The sequence below is a fragment of the Periplaneta americana genome, chromosome 14 (genome assembly GCF_040183065.1).
Source record: "Periplaneta americana isolate PAMFEO1 chromosome 14, P.americana_PAMFEO1_priV1, whole genome shotgun sequence".
Taxonomy (NCBI): Eukaryota; Metazoa; Arthropoda; class Insecta; order Blattodea; family Blattidae; genus Periplaneta; species Periplaneta americana.
In genome coordinates, this window is record NC_091130.1 from 86827475 (window position 1) to 86851589 (window position 24115).

The 24115-nt window shown below is 34.6% G+C and overlaps 1 long non-coding RNA gene across 1 annotated transcript; it reads left to right on the forward strand.

Annotated features, from left to right (window-relative positions):
- Positions 1 to 444: 444 nt before the first annotated feature.
- Positions 445 to 4666, forward strand: LOC138713537 (uncharacterized). Its single transcript, XR_011335892.1, has 3 exons — positions 445 to 1083; positions 1199 to 1308; positions 2858 to 4666. It is a non-coding gene; the product is annotated as an uncharacterized lncRNA (long non-coding RNA).
- Positions 4667 to 24115: the final 19449 nt, after the last annotated feature.

Sequence of the window (24115 nt, forward strand, 5' to 3'; positions counted from 1 at the left end):
AGTTTCCAACAAATAATGCTACAACATTTTTGTCGTTCTTTGATAACAGAGAAGATAGCACAAAAACTTGTGCTTGTCAGACTTAACCTCAACAAACGACATACAGACATTGTAACTGAACCACTCATTACCATTTACGACTTTAACCTTTGTATAGAATCAGCTGATCAATGAATTAATAATAGTATGCGTACTTTATGACTTTGTAGAATGTTTATAAAACAGAATTAGTCAACTAATGGTGAAATAAACCATAAAGCGGGAATGAATATTACAGATTATTAAATACTTACTATAACATTACAGATGATTGGCCAGTCTTACAAATGTTGATATTAAAGTTCGCGCCACCGCAAGGATTTCAATTTCCATGCGCCCCCCCACCAACCACGTGAGAGTTTCAAGTACCAACTTCATCCAACGAAGTTCCAAGTATAACATAAAGAACAACGAGAACAGTGTAACTGCAGCTGTCGGTTCATCGGAACAAGCTCCGACGTTCCGACTGTTATCTCGGAGTCGGAACATACCTTGTGCAACGCGGTACTGCGAGCCCGCAACAGCTGGGCAAGTGAGCAGCTCGGAGTCGGAACACTGTTATTTCGGAACAGGAGGTCCCGACCTACTGTTCATTTTTGCAACAGTTCCGAGAGAGTCGGAACATACCCTGTGCAACGCGGTACTGCGAGCCCGCAACAGCTGGGCAAGTGAGCAGCTCGGAGTCGGAACACTGTTATTTCGGAACAGGAGGTTCCGACCTACTGTTCATTTTTGCAACAGTTCCGAGACCGGAACAGTTCCAAAATAACTGTTGTGTTATTTTTTACCCATCTCTACTTTGTGCGAGAAAACGGAATTTTGCCATTCGAATTCTGTTTATGTACTTTTTGTATCTTTACATAACTGGTTCGAAAGTGAGTGTATTTTTATTCCCTAAGGATGAAGATTTACGCCGGAAATACATCAGGGTGATGCATCGGGATAATTTTGTCAGTCAATGTATTTTTATTCCCTAAGGATGAAGATTTACGCTGGAAATATATCAGGGAGATGCATCGGGATAATTTTAGTCTCAAATGTGAGGTAAGTATTTAGTAGAATTTGAGTAAGAGGTTATGTAACATCATCTCATATGTAGCCTATGTTGTAAAACTTAACTTGAGAAACAAAAACTAATGAGTATTAATTTGTTTCGCAGGTATGCGAGTTACATTTTGAAACCCAGAATATTGAAAGAGAAGCATCAGTGTGTGATTAGAAGACTGGGAAATTATGAACAACAAATGTAACGTCCCCGTCATAAGAAAGGTAAGTTGCAATTTGTAAAGGAAAATTAGTTAGGCTACATAAGCTGTAATAGCTTCCTGTACACTAGTGTAATTTGTTAATACAGTACTGCGACTTGTTCACATCCTGAAAGACTCAGAATTATTATTTTGCTCCAGGTTTGAGGTTATGACCCCAGCACCAATAAGACACATTGTTTTCTTTTATTGTTTATTTTGCTTCCATTCTATAAAATATAATTAAATAAGAATTGCATAAAATCTTCACCATAATCTGAAATATTTTCATTTTGTATGATTCTCCGATAAGCAAGTTGTAATGTAATAATATTAAATTGGGCTAACAGTCTATACTTAACTAGTTTACATTTGGATTAAACATTAACGTTTTCGGCACTTATGTGCCATTTTCAAATGTATGGAATTGCCTTATTACATAATCAAATAGATACACCTTATGTGTGTGAACTATATGGTATGTACCCTTGATGATGTGCCATCGTTTACAAAATAATGTATAAATTAATTAAATTCTGAAGTTATTTCCTTAATATGTATTACTTTTCAGAGGAGGAAGGATAGAGAACCCTCCAAAAGCTCTCTCATGTGTAGTTGTCATTTTCAAAATGACAAAAGAGAAAATGGCCCTACAGTTTTCCCATGGAATGGGAAAAAGCAATTTACTTTTCAATCTCCCGAGAAAAAAAACTAAAGTAAGTTTTATACTTAAACAAACCAAATACCGGTACTCAATTATCCAGAAAAAGTACACCAAAGAGGACACAAATTCCCTTTGCTTCACTAGTTTCTGTGAGATGTATATAGTGAGAAACACATGGTTTTAGTTTTCAGTCACAAATACTTTCAACATTAAAATCGTTAGATAGGCCTATTTACCTGTATATTAATGTACTGTTGCAGCTCCATTCTCCCTCTTGCTTGTTACAAACATTTGAGAGGTCTAGGACGCAATACTAGGCAAACTGACCATTTTCCTTGTAATTCGTCCTTAACATATTGCCTGTTATGTTAGCAATTAGTAACAAATAGGGAGGAGGGAATGGCTACAGCAGTGCATTAGAATATACTAGGGATTCCAGTTCACACCTGGTGGAGTAACGGTTAGCTCGTCTGGCCGCGAAACCAGGTGGCCCAGGTTCGATTCCTGGTTGGGGCATGTTACCTGGGTGAGATTTTTTCCGGACTTTTCTCTCAACCCAATATGAGCAAATGCTGGGTAACTTTCGGTGGTGGACCCCGGACTCATTTCACCGGTATTATCACCTTCACCTCATCCAAAAGCTAAAAAATAACCTAAGATGTCGATAAAGCGTTGTAAAATAACCTACTAAAAAAAACTATGGATTCCATGCGTTATATACTGACATTCAGAATACATTTTTCTATTTTTTTCTATAAAAATCTTGTTTAAATATAGGATACATTTAATAAATTAAATTTGAGCACATGGTTTGAAAAAGAAACTTGTATCTGGAAATACATAGTTTCCACGATAGTTTGCACTGACGACATTCTCTCATAACTTGTAGTATGCGTTTCTTGTGTTGCAGATAGTGATTTAAGCAACGTAGAAGCACAATGGTCCGGTATTCATTCCATGAACAAGCCGAGATGCTGTTCATGTATGGCTAAGCAGGTGGAAAGGGTCGAGAGGCAGCACGGATGTACCGAGCCACGTACCCTGACAGACAGCACCACCCACATCACACAACATTTGGAGCCATTTGGACGTATGTACGCGTGCATTGCATCATGTACTGTGTGACAGGGCTCTTTGTTTGATGTCGTTCTTCAGTGTCATCTATCGTGGAAATTATCCATTTGCGGACACAAGGTGATATGAACTTTTGTGCTCCATTTTTAGCCAGGAATCACTTCCAGAGTTTGTCGGTGGACTTAAATGCACCATGTATTGAATGTAGTATTTTTCGTTACATACTAACATAAATATAAACTCGTTTTACAGTCGACTATGTTCTTTTCTCACTTTTTCTAAAAGTTCAGCCCTAAAATGATTTTCAAAAAATCCAGTCAGAGAAGGTTTTAGCTTTCATATACAAAAAACTAAACTTATTTTATACTTAATATTAAATGAGTACCTACGGTGAAAAAAGTGGTGTGTTATGTACTGATGTATTATTTGATATGTACCGATATCTCTGAATTTTATACTGGTGGTTATTAGACCTATTATTTTACTGTGTTCCTGAAGAACTAAAGTAATAGCTAAGTGCAAATGCCTAGTATAATATATTTTAATAAAATACAAAATATATGTTCAATATGGTATTCATGAAATGGAACCCAGAAATTAATTATTGTAAATTATAAATTTAATGTTATAAATCTAATATCAGATAATAATAGATTTGAAATTATGTTGTTGTTGTTTTCTAATGCCAGGCGTTTGACAATAAAGTCAATTATAAAAGTCAAAAGTTAATTGTATAAAATAAAATATTTACCCAGTGAAATCTCTCTTTGAAAAGTGCCAGTTGCACTACGATTTCAATACAATATTTAATTTCGCAACTTTTGATTTATGATATGCTTGTTATGACATACAGTAGCGTGCAAATTAATCCGAACACGACATATTTTTACATTTTCTGTCATTGTTGGCCTCACAGCTGCTCATACCGCTTTAATTGACATCTCTAGTACGTGTAATTCCATTGTTGAAGGTCTGTCGTTATTGTTTTTTTTTTTTTAATATGTGACATTTTGCCTGTCATTTTGTACTTATAAGCATTTCAGTTGGGTTGAAGACTTAATACTGCAATCCTGTATACATTCTGTCGTCTTCACAAATGGATACAACTCCACGAAAACGGTCTAAAATTATAACATTAGCAGAGCATTCTTCTATGACACAGAGGCAAATTGCTGCAGAATGTCACATCGGTTTGGATACTGTTAATTCGATCATAAAACGATACAGGGAGACTGGATCCATCACACCCCAGGAAAAAGGAAACTGTGGCCGGAAAAGGAAGACTTCACCTGCAGATGATTGTTTAATTATCAGGAAAAGTAAATTAAATCCTAGACTAACTGCTGTCGACTTAACCCACGAGTTGATGGCTACCACTGGGGCGAATATTCACATCACAACAGTGCGGGGTAGGCTTTTGGAAGCTGGACGAAGGGCTCGCAAGCCTATTAAGAAGCAACTGCTAACCCCTGTTATGTGCAAAAAACGCTTAATGCGGACAAAATTACATCAACACTGGACAGTGAATGACTGGAAGAATGTACTTTTTTCCGATGAGTCTCATTTCGAGGTCCACGGCCACCGTGTTTCTTACGTACGGAAAGGATCCGAAAAAGTAACAGCAGCTCATCTCCAACAAGCACCCAAATACCCCCCTAAAGTAATATTTTGGGGTTGTTTTACACATGAAGGGCCTGGAGCATTAATACCCATCAAGGGAATGATGAATTCTGACAAATATATTCACTTATTGGAAACTAGAATCGTACCCCAGATGCAAAAATCATTTCCGGATGGCAGAGGTGTGTTCCAACAAGACCTGGCACCATGCCATACGTCTCGAAAAACTACAGAATTCTTCAACAAGAAGAATATTCAGGTACTCCCCTGGCCAGGCAACTCACCCAACATCAACGCCATTGAGAACTTGTGGTCAATTTGCAAAAGAAGAATGCAAAAAATGGATTGTTCTACAAAGGAGAAGATGATTTCTGCCCTCATTGGTGTATGGTTTCACGATGAAGAAATAAAGAATATTTGTGGGAAATTAGTGGAATCCATGCCAAATCGTCTCAGAGCTGTTATTAGGAACAAGGGAGGCCACATAGATTACTGAGTATTTTTGCATAAGTAATTACGTTGTTCGGATTAATTTGCACGCTACTGTAGTTTTCCAAATTCTCTTATTGAATAATACACTTGAGACATTTAAGAACACATTTAATAAATAACTAACACTCCCACTGTAGTTTCTATGTTTACCACTCGAGTTGACATATTAATGTTATCACTCATATATCACATGATTTTTATGTTTAAAGCAAACCTATTTGTGGCTTCAAATTAAAACCATCTAAGTACTTTCGGTGACTCAGGAGAAGACGAGAGCAGACTGAGGAGGAAGGGATGTGAACAGATAACATAAGACAACACGAGCAATAATTGTACTGCAGTAAGCGGAAACATTAGGTCTTCTTCTGTTCAACTTAGCTTTAATTTCCATATGCATTGTTACTCATGTTTCTTGCACGAGTAATAACCTGGCTACTGGGATGCTTATCTGAGCGATGTTTATAATAATCAACAGCGATAGTCAAGAAGGTCACATTCTTTCTGCTTGTCTTCTCCTGAGTAACAGACAGTACATCTTCAGAGCCCAATTCGGCAAAAGAAATTGTGCCCCCTATGGTGCAGCTTTTCTGGGGGGGGGGGGAACCCAACAAATTTATGTAACTACTTTATTTTTCATAGCAATATAATAACTGCTTTTGGTTTATTTGTCAGGATGAAAGTAGGCCTAGATGATACTGGTAGCCCTGTTGAAGGCGAAAATGTGGAACTTCCAGAAAATGCAGATTCCTTTCAGGAAATGATAGCTGCAGTCTAGAGATAGAACTTCTGAAGCATGAAGTATCAGATTTGAAGGACGACTTGGATGTTGCAAAACAGCAGGCATTTAGATTTTGTTTTTGAAAACAGGAATGACTTAGTAAATTTGTATACAGATCTCCCTAACACGGAGATTTTTAATGTACCACAATTTTAAGCTTGTGTAGTGAGTGAGATATAAATTATTATGTAGGATAGTCAGTTCAGTCTCTAGATACACGAAATCAACTAATGCTAACCTTAATAAAGCTTCGGCTGAACTTGCACCACAAAGATGTAAGTCATAGGTTTGGTGTAAGTCAAACTACAGTGACAATGTAGTATTAATTTGGGTAAACATTCTCCACGAATTGCTGTACAAAGGTTTATTAGACAGAATTCCATCGAGAGAAAAAAATCAGTATTGTCTGCCAGTGTGTTTCAAAATTCTAGAAAACTGCACAATTGTTCTAGATTGCACCAAAATTTATCATGCTGTTCCAAACAAGTTGAGCCATCAGAGGGCAACATATAGTGCTTATAAGCACCGCAACGCCATGAAAGGATTGATTGATGTTGCCCCCAATGGAGTAGTAATGTATGCTAGTAGCCTATACCCTGAATTTACATCATATAAATAGATTGTAGTTAACTGTGGAATACTCAATGCTCTTGTACTAGGAGAACTTATTTCAGCAGATAAAGGGTTCCTTATCAGTGATGTATTAATTTACACTGCAAGTGGGCAAGCACCCAGTGACAGTGGTATATACAATACAATTATATACACACTACAATAAGAATACACAATACAATTTAACACAGTTATTACAATTAATAATAAAACATAAATAAAATACCTAATTTTACAATACAATCTACATAATTATGTATAGGCCCTACATAAGTTTCAATAGTCTTTCACTTTACTCTCATCTCACTCACTGTAGTGGCACAATGACTACCATAGTACATTGGCTTTTCTAACCAAGCCGTTATGTCTACCCATGCTCTCTGACCTAGATATGCTCTATACAATGATGTTATTCTAGTTTTCCTAAGTCTGTTTTCCAAAGTTTCCCATTTAAGTTCTTTTATCGTATCGTTTCCATCTTCTCTTTTACCTTTAACAAATTTAGCTGCCCTATACTGGATTCTTTCTAAGGAATTTATCTGATATATTCTATAGGGATCCCAACATGTAGTTCCGTATTCCATTAACGGTCACTCTAACGTTAGATATGCTATTTCCCTCGATTTGGGGCTAGCCTTTCTCAAGATTCTCATAATAAAGTGAAGTGCCCTCCATGCTTTATCCATAACAGTATCCTGGTTCCTGCTGGAGTACAAGTGAACATACCACCTTTCCTTTCTACACCACAGTTTACACCCATGCAAGTTGAAAAAAAAAATAGCTAGAACTGGACTCACGTTAAGCAAGCAATATGAAGGGTGAAAGGTTATCAAATCACCAATTTCATACCTAAATCACAGTTCCAGTATTCAAGCAGTGTGGCAAGTTTGTGTTGCACTTACAAATTTTCGAAATTCTCCTTCTGAAGGAAGTTGAACATCTGTATGAAAGTTAAGACAATAGTTAATCTAACTAAGCTACATGCTGCTACGTTACTTCTAAACTTTCAGGTCTTCTTGCTTATTACATTTCAAGTTGTTTAATTTTGATGTCCTTTGGAAGACTATTGAATGTTTTGATTGTCATGTAACATACTCCCTCTTGATAGCATAATCAATTTCATTATTGTGGTTGTAAATCATTAATTCTATTGGTATTTATACTTTATGTATGACTAAATTTTAAACACAGGATAAAAGACAAGCTTATAATAAATACCTTTCCACTAAGTCTGAAGAAGATAAAATTGATTACCATACAAAGCGAACCATAGCAATAAGAGAGGTTAGGAAGAGAAACAGACAGAATTAGGATGCGTTTGTGCATTTTTAGAAAATGATATTACTCGTCCACAGCCACAAACTTTTAAAATTCTTAAAAAATTAAATAATGAAGTCAAAGATAACCTTGCAGTAAATATCATCTCCAAGAAAACTGGTTACAATACTTTCAACTGTTATGGTCTCACACAAAACAACCTCTTGAACTCCCTTTTTCTGATAATGCAGTAGAGGAACATATTTCTTTTTATGAATTGGAATACGCTCTAGATAAACTGAAGGTCCACAGAACTCCAGGAGAAGCTTCAATAAATTTAGCACTATTCAAGTATGCTAGTCTGAATTTTTAATAAGATTTTTGAGATTCTTAAATCTGCTTTGGAAAGGACAAGACATTCCGGAAAACTGGACTAAATCTGTGATAATTCCCATTCACAAAAAGGGGGTGCAGAACTGAATGGAAATTATATATATATATTTTTATTTTAGTAGCTTATTTTATGACGCTTTATCAATATCCAGACATCGGATTCTAGGGCAAATGCCTATTTTGTTTCTTTAGGAGAAAAGTAAAAATAATTATTAATATTTGTGTTTCATGGAAATTGAAAGGTATTCAAAGAGTTTTATAGTGCCCTAAAATGCCCTAAAACGGTTATTAGAGCCTAATTTGTTAATATTCGCCTAAAAATGCCTAACTCACTGTAAAGTTTCGCATTTTACTCTTACTTTTTATAATTTATACATGCATTCACTGCGAAATTTAAGGCATTTAAAAAGTGGAAAGTTTGTTTCACACCGGCCATGAAACCATTGATAAAGGAAACAAAATGTTTTCAATCTCACGACACTCGCAATAGATTTCACCGAATTTAACATGTTTGGAGGCATAAATGCCGACAAAGAACCAACCTTAGTTTTGAAGCAGGCAACAATCACAACATGTGCTGTTACCGATTCAGAGATATACTATACTATAAAAATGACTGTTTTCGGTCTGAAACCGATTAGCTGTACTGCCCTTCAGAGTGTCATAAAATCACAATTTTTGGAGAAAGAGTGTTTTTGAAATATTTATGAAAAGTCGTAAAACTGCGAATTAGTAGGGTAAACCGTTACAAAATATTTAAAAGAATGGCCCTCCTAGTGTTAACACTACCAGGAAATGCAACAATAAGTGGAACTTTGTATTTTTGTCCAATTGAATCTCAATAACAACGGTTCATTTGAATGCTCGTTAACAGTTGCTCTTTCCCTCACCTTCTTTGTGTTGAGAAGTTTTGAGTGGTAGGACGTTTTCCTGTGAAGTTTAACGCGATAATGCCGAAAAATATAAGTGCAAAATCTACATTGATCCGGCAATGGCTAACAGAATATTCAGAATTCACTTATGATGGAAAAATAATATTCTGCAAGATTTGTAGCAAACAGGTATGTAACAATAGTTGAAATATATAAATTCTATTAATTTTAATGAGTAGGCCTATAATATTCATACATTGACTGAGCTATCCTGAGGTATAATTCTTTTTAAGACCACTACACTTTAACCTTTTAAATTCCAATTGTTAAAGTATTTGCAGTCATTAAAATTTTGATTGTTCGAACCCACTAACTTTGTGATAGAAATATGGCAATACAACAATTAGGATTTTATTTTAATTCAGTTTACTTTACATTTTTTGATTTCGCAAGAAAAGAAGTGCCACCTAAAGCAGCATGTGCAAGGAGCGGCTCATAAGGCTAAAGCTCAGCAGAAAAATCAACTGCAACAAACTTTACTAACACAGCCTACTTCATCCAATCTCAGCAGCAATTTCTATGCTGATTTAACCAGAGCGTTTGTTGCTGCTAACATTCCCTGGAATGCAATTGAAAATCCGGTTTTAAGACAGTTTTTACAAAACTATTGCAAACAAAATATCCCATCTGAATCGACCCTAAGAAAAAATTACTTAGACAGAATATACAATGAAACTTTAGCTTCCATTCGGGAGGATATAGGTGATTCTTACATATGGGTCTCTGTGGATGAAACCTCAGATCCTATGAATAGGTATATAGCAAATATGGTAGTAGGAAAACTTAGTCCTGATGGACCTTCGATTCCACACCTCGTATGTGTTAAGGAACTTTCGAAAGTGAATAACCAAGCCATTGCTTATTTTGTAAATAAAGGCCTACAGTCTTTATACTCAGCTAATATAGACGATTCTAAAGTTCTGTTGTTTTGTACTGATGCTGCCTCATACATGGTTGCTGCAGCTCCACTTCTTAAAACATTTTATCCTAACCTCACGCATATAACCTGTCTAGCACATGGCCTTCACAGAGTTTCTGAAACAATCCGGAATGAATTTCCTCTTGTCAATTCGTTTATTTCTAACACAAAAAATGTTTTTGTAAAGCCCCATCCAGGATTTCAATATTCAGAGAGAACTTTCCAGATATCCCACTCCCACCTCAGCCGGTTGTTACACGATGGGGAACCTGGATTCAGTCAGTGGTGTATTATTCTAAGTATTTTAAAGAAGTGGTCACAGTTATTGATAAATTACCTGAAACTGATAGTGCAGGGTGTGTGAAAGCAGTGAAAGATTGTCTGAATGACTCACGAGTGAAAAACGATATTGCCTACATAACATCAAACTTTTCTTTCATACCTGCAAGCATTGAACAATTAGAACGTGAAAAACAATCTCTTTGTAGCCAAATAGCAATAGTAAAGGAAGCTCAAGTGAACATACATTCTGCTTTGGGCGAAACTGGGAAAAAAGTTAAAAATAAGTGGGACAACGTATTAAATAAGAATGTAGGATTTTCATTGTTGGAAAAAGTATCAAGAGTGATATCGGGGGAAAGTGTAAATGTTCCAGTAAGTATTGATGTTTCTATTGTATCTAATTTAAAATTTGCGCCTCTCACATCAGTTTCGGTTGAAAGAAGTTTTTCTGCTTTCAAAATGATTCTCAGTGACAAAAGGCAAAGGTTAACTGTGGAGAATTTAGAAAAAATTCTGGTGGTGTTCTGTGCAGATAATTATAATAAAGTCTGAGCATGGAACTGAATTTCAATAACTTAAAATGAGTAATCTTGATATCAATAGTCATTATTTCATTAGTTTCAATATATTAAATTTGTGCAGCTCTGTTTATAAATTAATATAGTATTCTTTTTTAATGTTTAAACATACTTTTTTGTGCGTATTTTAGTGTATAACTAAAAATTTCAGTGAAAGAAATAAGTATGATACCTTGATGTGCCTAAAATGCCTATTTTCATTAAAATAGAGCCTAATTTTACAAATTTTGAGCTTATTTTAGGCGCCTAAAACTGCAATTTTTAGTGCCTAAAAATCCTATGTCTATCAATATCTTAGGTTACTTAGCGTCTGATTGAGATGAAGGTGATAAAGCCAGTGAAATCAGTCCAGGGTCCAGCACCGAAAGTTACCCAGCATTTGCTCATATTGGGTTGAGGGAAACCCCCAGAAAAAACTTCAACCAGGTAACTTGTCCTGACCGGGAATAGAACCCGGGCCACCTGGTTTCACGGCCAGATGCGCTAACCATTACTCCACAGGTGTGGACTGGAAAATTATATTTTTTTGAAATCCGGATACAATATATATATAATTTTTTATTTTATTTATTTATTGTGTCATTTTACGACGCTGTATCAACATCTAGGTTATTTAGCGTCTGAATGATATGAAAGTGATAATGCCGGTGAAATGAGTCCGAGGTCCAGCACCGAAAGTTACCCAGCATTTGCTCGTATTGGGTTGAGGGAAAACCCCGGAAAAAACCTCAACATGTAACTTGCCCCGACTGGGATTCGAACCCGGGCCACCTGGTTTCGCGGCCAGACACGCTGACCGTTACTCCACAGGTGTGGACTATATATATATATATATATTCTCAAGAACAAGTTATATGAGCATTATGAAGGTACCAATCATTGGAGATGAACAAAATGGTTTTGGTTTTTCATTTTCACAATTTATAAACATTCACTTGATGACATGGCATGGACACGCAGTGGCAAGGTGCACATCACGTGACTGACAGACAGGCAGTGAGATTCAAGACAGAAAACTTTTTTGGCTGTGTCGTGCAAGGTCATACAGTTCTAGGATATACAGGCATGTTATAAAATGAATAAAATTGCAACTAAGCATGGCAATATTAATAAATATGTACTTAAAAGCAAAATATGTAAATATATGTACTTTCAAGTTTACGTTACTAGGCTCTAATTGGACATGAAACTCCAATACATCACAAATTTTGTATCTTAATGTTAATAGAAGAAACATCTAATTACATAAGTAATTACATAATTACCCGGGACCTGGTGATAAGAAATCTGAAATTTTGTAATATAGTGATCAATTTAAGATTTAACTTGGTAAAAGAGTAAGAAAGTGATACTAGAAAGATAGCTCAGGACATAGAACAATGTTAATGGCGTAGGCTGTATATCAATGACTAAATAGCTATATCTTTAATGATGATAGTTGGTATTTCAAACTGTTTGGAGCAAGAAAGGAGACAAGTGGTGATGGTTCCTCTTGCACCAATAAACAGAGCAATAATTTCTATACTGCTAAAATGATAAGTATTTTTATATTTATTTTATTGGGTTATTTTACGACGCTGTATAAACATCTAGATTATTTAGCGTCTGAATGAAATGGAGATGATAGTGCCGGTGAAATGAGTCCGGGATCCAGCACCGAAAGTTACCAAGCATTTGCTCGTATTGGGTTGAGATAAAACCCCGGAAAAAATCTCAACCAGGTTACTTGCCCCGACCGGGATTCGAACCTGGGCCACCAGATGCGCTGACCGTTACTCCACAGGTGTGGACAGGATTTTTATAGTACAGATTGTCGGCTCATAGATGGTTCTTTTTTCCTGTGTCATCCTCATCAGGTTGGCTCCTGTGAGACTCAAACCTGATAGTTGGGTCTGTTATATAGCCTTTGGTATTACCATGTTAAAGGCAATAATGTTGATTCGACATACACTGCTGTTTTCAACTAATCCGTGGACTTCTTTATATGTTGTGTATCCATTACTCTGTAGTGCTTTAGCACATTTTTATCAGATAGTGTGGTGTCTATGGTTTCGAAGAGAGTTGCCAAAAGTACAGGATCCCAAGACATGTACTGATTTCTTAAAGTCAGAATTTGTAATTTAAAAAATTTGGTTTACACGATTGTCAAAACTTTGCTCCAACTGTTATTCTAATTGCTCTTTTTTTTTTTAGTAAGAATATTATTTTTACTATCTGCAGAATTTCCCCAAAATATTATTCCATAAAACAAAATCGAATGAAACTGATATATATTTCAATTGCTTTATAAGTGTAATTATTTCTCGTGGATTTGATGGAAAAATATGAATAGGCCCTATTTGGGAAAGATGCATGAAGAGACACTTTTAAAAATCAATTGCTTCATTGTGTTGTTTGCTGAAAGAAAGTATTTATTGAATATGTTTTCGATTTCTGTTATATCTAGTGTTTTTGTATTATTTGTTACAAGAATGTGCCTTGTTTTCTTACTTCTGAACTTTCAGGTTTATTTTTTATTACATTTCAAGTTGTTTTAATTTAATTATCAGAGTTTTAAATAATTTTGTTAACATGTAGCTCTTTGGCTCTTAAAATTACTTTGTGTAATATTATAGAATAATTTTTAGAGTTAGCTATTAATTTGGGGACATTACTTTTTCAACTTTAAATACAATCTTATAGAGTCTATTTAATTTACATGAGGTTTTTTATGCCCTGTGTGATCTTTTGTTTTTATATCTGTATTTTAGAATATTTGTATAATTAAGAGAAAAACTGGACTCAAAGATATACAGGAATGTACACTGGAACACGCTGAAGTTACTGTTCATACCATCTGATTGCCAGGTTTCATTTTTTAACTTATATACAATGTGTTCAAAAATTCTTCACTCATGACTCTTAACATAACTTTAGGCTAGTATTTTGATGCAACTAGGTTATTATTAATTGGGCATCATGGTGTGAAATACCATTTTATAATGGGAACTCTCCGGTAACTCTCAAATTTATCCTTTCCTGTAATTATTGTATTATAAATTGCTCTAATGGATTTCCTTTGTATTCTAGTTGAAATGTTTACCATATATACCAAAGTGAAGGTTGCTGGCAGTGTATTAAATTCTAGTGTTCTCAGTGAGATAGTGAATATTTAAATCTCATAAAACATGTATTTGTGGTTTTTTTTCGTGTATGTGTTGTAGTGCATATGTAGTGAAAATGTTTCGAACCTCCAAAGGATGACCTGTATAAACCAATGACTGTGAGGTTACCAGATTTTAATTCTAATTCTCCAGCACAGAGTTATAAATCTTTTTCTCTACTAAATTTTGAAAGGATGATATTATTAAAATTTATATAATTTCTAACATATGTATACACATCTCCCTTCTGCAGATTTTGTCTACGATAGCTACCTCCAAAGACGTTGTAGTTATATATCTAGACACACAATTGGCGCTGATGTCGTGTACAAATTTGAAACTTTTCGCGCAGGTTCACGCGACACCACGTTTTGGGAATAGAAGCACTTTATCAAGCATCAACACATGGAGATTCACGTATTCATTTGTGTTGTTTACTTTCAATAGTGTGTTGATTTGTGTTGTCTACTTTTAATAGTGCATTAAAGTTAAAGTTAATAGCAAGTTTAGTTTTTAGCCATTGATGGAGTGCATTAATAATCATTTCTAATAATAAAATTAGCGTATTTTAAAAATGCGTAATAACTTCGAAGTGTGAATGTGTTCCTACAGTTTAGAGATGCACGTTCCTAACGTGTAGATGTTATTAATTAAATCTAATTGGGTGACTAGTGCCATTCTTTATGGTGAATTCGTGTACAACGTTTAATTGTACGTATATGTACAAGGAAGGATCTGGAAGCACTTTATCAACACATGGAGATTCACGTGTTCATTTTTGTTTACTTTTAATAGTGTGTTAATTTGTGTTGTTTATGTTTTATAGTGCATTAAAGTTAAAGTTAATAGGAAGTTGTTTTTTTAGTCAGTGATGGAGTACATTAATAGTTGTTTCTAACAATTAGTGTATTTTAAAAATGCGTAATATCTTCGAAGTGTGAATGTGTTCCTACAAGTTAGAGATACACGTTGCTAACGTGTAGGTTTGTTATTGTTTCATAAGTTCTACGTCTAAGTAGTAAATTTGAGTGTGCCTGTTCACTATGGTGAATTCGTGTGCAGCGTTTAATTGTACATACACGTACAAGAAAGGATCTGGAATTTCTCTGCACAAGTAAGTACAGTAATATAATTACTGTACAATTTCTTTCTTGCTTGCTTAGCCTAGTTGGACATGTACCGAGATAATAGCTACAGACGAAGACCAATTTTTAACACAAAAAAAGCGTTGTTCTGAATATTAGATTTTCAAAATACCGCTAATAAACTTGTTTAAACTTAGAACTTAATGCTACTAATTACAGGTTCCCATTAAATAAGCCAGGTCTTCTGGCTAAGTGGCTGACAGCAATTAAACGGGATAAATTCGTGCCAACTCGGAACCACAAATTATGTTCTGCCCATTTTGAAAAGTCTTGTTTCTGGATATCTTTAGGAAAGAAACGTTTGAAAGACGATGCAGTTCCGTCTCTATTTAACTTCCCAAGCCATCTACAAAAGGTAAACTGCTGAACAGTGTTATATTAATAGCTTATCTACATTTGCAATTAATAATTTGCTTTATAACATGAATAAATGATTATCGCTTTTATAAATTCTTAATAAACTTAGTATAATATTATTCTTGCAGGTTGAAAAAGTATCTCGGAGAGTTCTGAAAAGAAAAACGGAAGTAATAATTCCACATGAAACAAATAAACTGAGTCCCGACAGTAATTCTTCTAATACATCTGATCATGATGTATATTCAGACCACAATTATAGCATTATCGAGAGTCCTATAAAAGTATTAAATTACTTGAAAATATGATAGAAAAGAAGAACGAACAGTTACGAGAATTGAGGATGGAAAATATTAACTGCAAAAGAAAATGTGACAGGCAAAGCGAAGTGATATCCACCCTTAAAACCTTTATCAAAGATCTAAAGGATAAAAATCTAATTAATGATCATACACAAGAGGTTCTACAGAACAATTTCTCTGAAGTAATGTTTGATATAATCAAGAGATCTGGGACAAAAAGTGGAGAATATTCAGACACTTTAAAAAAATTTGCATTAACACTTAATTTCTATTCACCAGCCCCATACGAATATGTTAGACAGTGCCTAAATAGGGCTCTACCACATGTTAACACACTAAGAAATTGGCGTAACACAATAGGTGGAAATCCTGGATTTACACCTGAAGCCTTCTTAGCTTTAGAAGATCAGGTAGCACTTTCATCTCACCCTCTCTATGTAGCACTTACTTTTGATGAGATGTCTATTCGAAAATGCATCGAATGGAATGGTAGCGCATTTACAGGCTATGTTGATTTAGGCGATGGTGTATGTCTAAGTGAAATGGAGGAGGCAAAAGAAGTTTTTGTAATAATGGTAGTGGGAATTAATGCAGCCTTGAAAATTCCTGTGGGCTATTTTTTAATTAATGGTCTAACAGCAGATTTGAGAGCGAATTTAATTAAACAGTGCATAAGTCGCTTGCAAAGTATCAAGCTAACTGTTGTTTCAGTGACCTGTGATGGTCTCAACAGTAATATTGTTATGGCAAACAAGCTAGGTTGCAATTTCAATGCAGAAGACTTAGACACTTCTTTCGACATAGGAGGCTACAGTATACAATTGATGTTAGATGCATGTCATATGATTAAATTAATGAGGAATTTGTTTGGCGACATGAAAGTTTTAAAAGATCTAAATGACAATGTTATTGAGTGGAAGTATATAGACAGATCAGAACAAATACAAACAAATGAAACCCTTACTCTTGCAAATAAACTTTCAAAGCGCCACGTCCATTTCAAACAACAGAAAATGAAAGTGAAATTAGCAGTACAAGTGCTAAGTGCATCTGTTGGAAATGCTCTGCTATTTCTGTGTTCGGACTTAAAACTAAAAGAGTTTGAGGGGGCAGAACCAACAGCAGAATTCTGTTTGTTCTTTGACAAGCTATTTGATGTCCTTAATTCAAAAAATCCTTTGGCAAAGGGGTATAAGAGTGTAATGTCTGCAAGGAATGGAAGTCTAATGTTCAATTTTATAGACTTCGCAGAGTCATACTTACTTGGTCTAAAAGACATAGAAGAGAGGCCTTTATACCAGACCCCGAGAAAGACTGCCATTATTGGCTTCCTATCACTATGTAGGGCCTTGAGAAATATTTACAATGAATTAATTGAGACGAAAAAACTAAATTTCATAGGTACCTATAAATTTAGCCAAGACCACATTGAATTATTTTTTGGCATGGTTCGAAGTAAGCTTGGACATAACAATAACCCATCTGCACAGCAGTTCAAGGCAGCTTATAAGAGTTTACTACTAATTAATGAAGTGAAAAACAAAAGTACTGGAAACTGCGTGGAAATTGATGGCAGGCCTACAAAATTGTTATCATGGAATGAGAGTGACAAGGCACAAATGATTGTATCTAACAATGATCCACAGTGTTTTGAAAATCGGAGGCGATATGATTCTCTTGAACAGCCAACTGTAGACAATATTTACAGCCCCCTCATTCTTACACCATTATCAATGTCAGAATATTCTGAAAATATAATTGTATACATTGCTGGCTTTGTAGTGAAACAAATTAGTAAGAAAATATATTGTGAAACATGTGAAGAATCACTTTATGGTACCATCAGTGAACAAAATCTCACATTTTTCTTACGAAAGAATAATGGGGGTCTTGTCATACCATCATCTGAAGTTATAAAAATTTGCCGCTTAAGTGAAGTAGCGATTAGGCAGATGTTGGTAGAGAACAATGGCATACCCCCGAAGGGCCCTGTGTTAGATCGTGTGAAATACAATGTAATCCAACAATTGAACATTTCTAGAATTTTTCCACAACTGCAAGAACATATTCTAGAAAATGAGTTCCCAGAAAATCACATTTTTAGATTTGTTAAACTGGTCATAGATATGTACATAAAGATCAGATGTCACCACACAGCCAAAAGTTACAACATGAGTCTGCACAAGAAAATTGTAAGACAACATTTAACAAAATCCATCTTATTTATGAATCAATAGGTAAGATCTTGTTCTCTGCAATGTAGGCCTAAAATCCATATATTTTTTTCAAAATTTGTTTGACAGAATAATTAATGCCTGTAAAGTATATTTTATAGACCTACTACTGCTATGATAATAAGCTAATGAATGGTACTTACGCCAATATTTTCAAAATAAAACAATAGGCTTACATATTTTTTTTCAGGTATGGAAGCAGAGATATTAATATTTTTAGACGTGTTAAATTGACCATAATGACCATATATACATAAAGATCAGATGTCACTATACACCTAAAAGTTCTAACATGAATTTACATAAATTTGTAAGAAATTTAAGGAAGTCCATCTTATTAATTAAGAATCAATAGGTAAGCTCTTATTCTGTACACTAGGCCTAAAATTCAAAAAAACCTATAAGTGTTCAAGTACCTATATTTGACGGAGTAATTCCTGCATGTAAAGTTTATTTTATATTACTATGATAATAAGCTAATGAATGGTATTGATATCTTAAAACTAGAACATTAGTGTACATGTTTTTATTTTACAGGTGTATTATACTATACAATATGAAAGCAGATCAAATTGTTCGTTTCTCCTCTACATCAAAGGAAACATATGTACATAGTAGGATATATATTGTTTTATGTAATGTACAATATATAGCTGGCAGTGTTTTACAAATAACAGGTAATAGACTACTAATACATAACTTTATTTTCACCTGAACTGGCTTACAATATGCATTTGTATTTTTTATTCCCTCTAAAATGATGTCAAATAACTACAACGTCTTTGATAATTATCAAATTGTTTCCATCATCTTTCGTTTCACGTCATACTAACGGTAACTTGAATTATGTCCACAACGTAGTCGCTTTAAATCTCAACGGGATTTTGTTTCATTTAGTTACTCCGATTGGTTTATAAAATATAAAAAACATATTATTTTAAACCTTAAACATTGGATATGCGGATGTCTGCTAGCCGGCGCTCTCCCCAAACATGGCGGCAGGCGCAAGCTTCAATTTATCCCGACTCTAAACTTCTGCGCAGCCTGGGCTGTAGGGGCTCGGCTACCTCCTAGTTTGTATTCTTCCAATGAGTGTGCCATTAATTCCTGACTTTTCACATGATGTCCAGTGATGCATATTAATAGTTTTAACAGTTCCATTTCTAAAAATATTAATAGTTCGACTTGTTTCTAAGACTTTGTATGTATTGATGAAATAAACTATGATAAACACAGCAATTATATTGGTAATCATTAGAATCCAATTTCCATAATTCCAACATTTTAAAAAATAATCGAAAGTATAATGAAAATTCAATTAACCTATTATTTTCAAAGCAGCTATTTATTATCGAAATTTCAATAATTATTTTTTTATTATTTTACACATGGCGTATGTACCGTACATGAGACACACTTGTTACTTTTGGTTTTGAGGCTCATGAAAACTTCTATGCCATTCTGTGCGACTTATCTCAAGCTTTTGATAGCATATCTGTTGGGATTATTTTAAAACTCATTTATATGGTATCATCGGATTAGAATATACATTAATAAGCTCTTACCTATCAGAACGACTTGAAAGAGTTTTCTACAATGATGCATATTCTAAAACTGTAAGCATTACAAGTGGTGTGCCTCAGGAGTCTATCTAGATCCTTTCTTGTTCTTGACCATGATAATGTAAGTACTAATTCAATGTTACTTGCAGATGTTATGATTCTTTACTCATCAAATTAAATATGTTAATTGGAGCAATGGAAGATGTATACTTATAGTGAAGGAGCGAAGTGGTTTCTGTCTAAGTTTAAACCAATCACAGAATATATTGTTCTCATTAAGAGAATATTACTATAGGACACTAACACACTAGTAACATCATTAGGGATTATACTGGACACCAAATTGACATGGTAATACCATATGAATTCCACATACAGTATGTTAAACTCCCAAGATTAAATAATTTATTAAGACATTTAAAACAAATTTCTCATTTTCAAAAAAAAAAAAAGTATACAGGCTTTCCTTATGATAAACATTGTAGACCTTTATTCACCAGGGGAAAAAAATTTAACTGTTGTATATCTATGGATACTACCCTGCTTATTAGGCGTTAACAAAAACCTCAACAATTATATTAATAGATCTAAATTTCACAGTTACAGCACGAAATAAAATTATTATCTTTCTGAACCAAATGTTAGACTGAGCAAATCAAACAATGTTTTAGCTCCATAGCAGTTGCTACTTTCAATAAATTGCCGCAACAGATACATATTATATTGTACATTTTAACACATTTAAAATCATCTTGCAACATTTGGTATTAGAAACCTTCTTTTATGATGTTAAGGATTTTTTGGAGTGCCATATAGGTGTGAAGTTGTCAAAATAGAGTGGTCAAACAGCACATTAGATAAGAGCACCACTATAGAACAGTGGCGGTAAGCATGTTGTTAATGCCTTGACAGCAATTTTCAATTTGATTTTGGTAGTTCACCTGTATTGTTAAGAATTATGTTTGACATTACAGAGATACACAAAACTTCAACATTTTAAGGCTTTACATTTTACTCATTTATTCAAGAAACAGGTTTATGGCTTCATTCATCAGGCATACTAGGAGCAAGTCCTGATGGACTTACTGATGTTGAGGGAAAATCATGTACACTTGAAATAAAAAGTCCCTATATTTACTACAAATACATTCAACAATATTATAATTAATTAATAAAACATATTACACACTTAAACTTCTTCCTATGACTGCTTTTGTGAACATTATATATTGGTCGAAACAATATAAATGAAACTGAAATCTTGAAAAAGCTAGAATTCGATAAAAAAAATTCAGGCACAATATAAAGATTTTTAGGTGCCATGGCAACCTGACGCCAGAGATTTGTCTACACCTGGATGTGTTGTTTCCGGTGAAATGAAATGTGTAGCTTCTTTCCTAATTTGGTTTTTCTTTCACAGATCCGAAAATCTACAATGACTTGAAAACTTGTTCACATTTTTTTGCTTAGTGTATTAATGTAAGCCTATTTACATTATTACTTCTTATGTTCGTGCAACCATGGCACGAATTTATGAATGAAGAATGACGGCAATATTTGCATGTTTCCCCCCCCCCATGAAGAGTCCTTCTCAACAGAATACACAACAGGCTGCTGTGGAGTTCATACTGCCAAATATCCTAGATCACAACCTGTCATATAAAACTGACCTTGGATTTGATGATAGTAATCATGGTCCATATTAAAAAAAAAAGCATCATCATCCACAAACAATATATAATCATTTACCCCTTTCAATGCCTGAGTGAATGTTGTGTTTCTGTATTTATAGGGGCATTTTATTTCACGTATACCGGTACATGTTTTTCCCCTCAATAGCATTATGTCTATCAGGACTTGCTCCTAGTACGCCTGATGAATGAAGCCATAAATCTGTACCTTGCAAACTAAAAGATTACAAACATAGTTGTGTTATATATATCATTTTAAAGGTTTTTTCATTAGCTTTCGATTAAGGCCTTTCCCATGTCTGTAAATTAATTAAGCCTATTATTTGAGTTATACCAATAAATAGAGTCATATGCTAAAAAATCCTTTACTTTTTAAATTCTTTGAAGTCCTGTATTCCTTAAAGTATATAAGATATGAACCTAAAATTTTATATGAATATTTACTTTAACGATGTCTGCAAATATGTCGAATTTGATGAAGATCAGAGGATGTAAGGTTGTGGGCTGAGTGATTTGGCATGGAATGACTCAATACAGGAAAAGTACTCTCATCTAAATCATTTATGTCATCCTCCATTAATGTAACATTAAATTCATGAGGTACATCATTTACCACCTTTCACATTGAATCATTTACATAGATTTCATTTTGTGAAATTAAGATATTTCCTACTTTGTTCGATCTCATAATTAACTGCAAATAAATTTGTACTCTTAATTTTGCTTCTGTTTCATAAACCTGTCTGACAGATATGTGGTAATTCCCAGCACTCATTTGATGGTAGTTACCACATCTGTCTTCAAGGTCATCTGTTTGCACCCAACAAGTTAAAAAATAGTTCCTATGCATTATATTGATCCAATGAAAATAAGTCAAGCAAGACAACTGTTGTGTGATAGAATGACGACTGCCTGCATACTGAAACCTGTCATTCCTTTGCTCAACCACACAGAAAAGCGAGTCTTAAATTCTGTAACATTCTGAGAATTTAGTGTATTGGTTCGTGGTACGTGTTTTTAGCTGGCTGACTCAATAGCTACTGAGGATAGGACAGTACTTAAAGCCCTGAAACTTTTAACTTTTTAAGTGTTTTAATAGCCACCTATAACATTTTAGCATTATGCACATTTTAATGATTTAATGGAAAACACTGCTGAATAACTACTAACAATTTAACACATCAGAGTTTTACCATCTTTCAATAAATTGTCTTCAGGGGCATGAAGGACTTTAAGAGCAGCAAACGAAGCCTCTCCTTCTCTGCAGCTATATCATCACAGAAACATTTAAATCTAATAACCTGATCTGTTTGGTTCAGCCAGTTATTTCTGACATAACTCACTTTAAAATAAGTAGGCATATGCTGCCAAAAATATAGTACAGGGGTCGCTTTGTGAGATTGCTATTGGGGCATTACTAAATAATGAAACAGTATATCTGTTTATAACATTGTTAACTGAGACAATGTCAAAAACCTGGAAATCTATCTCCTCCAGCTTTAAAATAATACCGCTTCCAAACAAATACAAATGTTCGGCTTTTATGGTTGCAACATGCAAGATTATTATTTGCTACATCTAAATAACTTGCGTCCAAACTTCGTATCATAAAAACTGTGAATTTCCTTCTGCCTGACAACTATTATATTCCCACTCTTGTAATCAAACCGAGCTATTAAATGGATTTCATCCACGAGCAGTAAGACATTTTTATCTTCCTCTTTTAGAAATGATACTTTCTTGGACAAGTATTTTCAGAAATTTGAAGAATATTGATCTATTACTGTATCTGTGGAAAAATTATTCCAGATCCTACTTAATGTAATTTCAAAAGGCAACAATAAAACCTGAATTGCTTCTTATCTATCTGTAACAATGTAGCCTATGGACACAGATTGTACCAGCAACCAGACAACTATTAACTTCCTTGAATACCTCATGCTGGATTTCTTACAATATAACAGAGAAACTTGTTGATCTAGCAAATTAATTATCTCTTTTCCTGGCAGATCTTTACACACGCTGTTGAGCAAGTGTTGAATCAATTCCAGTTTGTCAGTACTAGAGATGGGTAAAAAATAACACAACAGTTATTTTGGAACTGTTCCGGTCTCGGAACTGTTGCAAAAATGAACAGTAGGTCGGAACCTCCTGTTCCGAAATAACAGTGTTCCGACTCCGAGCTGCTCACTTGCCCAGCTGTTGCGAGCTCGCAGTACCGCGTTGCACAAGGTATGTTCCGACTCCCTCGGAACTGTTGCAAAAATGAACAGTAGGTCGGAACCTCCTGTTCCGAAATAACAGTGTTCCGACTCCGAGCTGCTCACTTGCCCAGCTGTTGCGGGCTCGCAGTACCGCGTTGCACAAGGTATGTTCCGACTCCGAGATAACAGTCGGAACGTCGGAGCTTGTTCCGATGAACCAATGACAGCAGCAGTTACACTGTTTTCGTTGTTCTTTATGTTGTACTTGGAACTTCGTTGGATGAAGTTGGTATTTGAAACTCTCACGTGGTTGGAGGGGGGCGCATGGAAATTGAAATCCTTGCGGTGGCGCGAACTTTAATATCAACATTTGTAAGACTGGCCAATCATCTGTAATGTTATAGTAAGTATTTAATAATCTGTAATATTCATTCCCGCTTTATGGTTTATTTCACCATTAGTTGACTAATTCTGTTTTATAAACATTCTACAAAGTCATAAAGTACGCATACTATTATTAATTCATTGATCAGCTGATTCTATACAAAGGTTAAAGTCGTAAATGGTAAAGAGAGGTTTAGTTACAATGTCTG